We start from the raw sequence: 2,462 nt of genomic DNA, 5'->3' as shown, positions 1-2,462 counted from the left end.
TAGGAAAGCCGCAAGAACCACATCCATATCTAGAAAAGGGAAAGGGCAAATAGGGAGAGGGAAAAACAGATTGATGACAGTGGTTAAAGAAAGAGAGCTTGTGGATGAAGAATTGGAAGATGAAGAAGTTGGGGATGAAGAAGGACTACCTCTTTGGAGCTGGAGGGCCCGGAGGACGATGATGTTGATGAGGATGAGGATGGCTATGTTGGGGAGGATGATTATGCTGTGGATGGTGATGATTGATGATGGTTTTAATTTAGATTTTATATGTTTTATGATGACGACTTTATATTTTAATGGTTGAACTAAGACTTGTTATTATGGGCATAATGTATAATTGCTTATGACTTTATGCTTTATTAATTGTTTTAGTAGTTGATATTTACATTTTTTATTACTCCCTCCGTCCCATAAAAATATGAGCAATGGGTATGGCACGAGAATTAAGATAAAATTGGTAAAGTATGAGAGATGAGAAGAATGGTATGGTAAAGTAAGAGAGAGGAGGGGAATAGTAGTTAGAGCATCCACAGTAGGACGGACATCCCAATAGCCTAGCACTAGGATATCCCACTGCACTGCCACATCACTATGACATCTCACTGCACAACAATAGCCTAACATTAGGACATCCCAGTAGCCTAACACAATAATAACCAATAAAACAAATTCACAAATGCAGAATTAAAAATTCAACACTAATACGGACAGAGAAAGTGCATTAATAATTTCATCAAATAAAAAAATTAAAATAGTACAATTTAAAAAAAGATTCAAACAAAGTACATGTTAGTATATGCCTTGAATCTGTATAGTTTGCCGCTAGCCGAACGGGGGTCTCACTGGTCGCTTGTCCGTGGTGCAAATGAAATAAAGTGCAACGAGCCGTATATATAGAGTTTTGAAAAAATAAAAATAAAAAATTTGAAAAATGCTCTCGTCCGTCGCCTGACCACAATAGCAGACGAGCCGACGGACGACGCCTCATGACCACGGACAACCTCTCGTCCATCCGGGACGTCCGTCACCCGCTCGCGGTTCCAATAGTGGACGTCCGCGACGGACGAGCTGCTCGCCGTCGGGACGTCCGCTATTGTGGATGCTCTTAAAGTCGTGTTAGTGGGTAGTCGCCGTCGGGACCTATTTTTGTGGGACTGACGAAATTAAAAACGCATATATTTTTATGGGACGGATGGAATATTTTTAAATTTTTTAAATTTATGTATACATATATTACTTATATTTTATTAATTAATTTATCGACCGCCATATCTCTGTGGTGGTTTTTTGGCTTACCGCCGTAAGCCGCCATACGCCATCCATAACATTTTTCTTTTTGTTATTTTTTTTAACAAATTAGTACTCCCTCCGTTAGCAGTAGTCATTTTGTCATTTTAGTATGTTCCATAATAGTAGAATCATTTTGCTATTTTGGTACGTTCCATAGTAGTAGAGTTATTTCATTTTTAGTCAAAAGTCAATACATTTTTTCTCACTTACTTTATCATCTCTTACTTTATTCTCTCTTCATCTCTCTATTTTTTATTTCTACTTTATTCTTCATTTACTTAACTCACTTATCACAATTTTTTATAAATCGCGAGCCGAAAAGAAACATATTTACTACTATGGAACTGAGGGACTAATAGTAAGATTGATAAAAAAAGAAGGAATAGTCTATGATTCAACAATGATCGGAGGGGACTATCATCATATTTGTTGGTTTAAATTTTAGGGAACATTTAGGTTCTTTGGACGCCTTGGGGAGGGTGATCACCCCTTCCACCACCTAAATCCACCATTGAGGATGTGTATATATAGAGGTCCCCAAACCGAACCGAACCGGATGAACCGGCCTGGAATCGTCACCGGTGGTTCCGAACTGGAACCGGAACCGTCGGCGGCGGTTCGAACCGTGACCGGAACCGCCGGTTCCGCCGGGCTGGTTCAGGTTTCCTATTTTGACGAACCGTAACCAACGGTTCAAAACTGCCGGTTTCACCGGAACCGCCGATTCCGAACCGGCGGTTCCCGACAGCTCTTCAGGCTACTTCCGACCTACACATAGCCTTTTCAGAAACCGGGTCAGAAACCGTCGGTTTTTGTCAGAAAACCGTTGACGAAACCGGCGGTTCTGCCGGATTTTCAAAATTTTGAAAATTTGAATTTTTTTTTAAAATTTAATCACAATTTTCCCCTATAAATACCCCCCTCCTCTTCATTTCTACTCACCTCATTCTTGTGTTAATAAGAATTTCTCTTCTCAATCTCAATTTCTCTATTCTCCATCCTCATTCTCTCAAGTTGCTTACTTTATTTGCGCTCATAATTTACTCACGTTGTTCACGTTATCATATTCACACAATCACACTACTCTCTATTCTCCACTTTCAATTTTCCATAAATATCATGTCTTCATCTCGTCGTGGTGGTGATCGGGGCAAGGGAATTGCCCAAGA

This window comes from Salvia splendens, chromosome 5 (assembly GCF_004379255.2).
Source record: "Salvia splendens isolate huo1 chromosome 5, SspV2, whole genome shotgun sequence".
Classification (NCBI taxonomy): domain Eukaryota; kingdom Viridiplantae; phylum Streptophyta; class Magnoliopsida; order Lamiales; family Lamiaceae; genus Salvia; species Salvia splendens.
Note: the sequence above shows the minus strand (reverse complement) of the source record.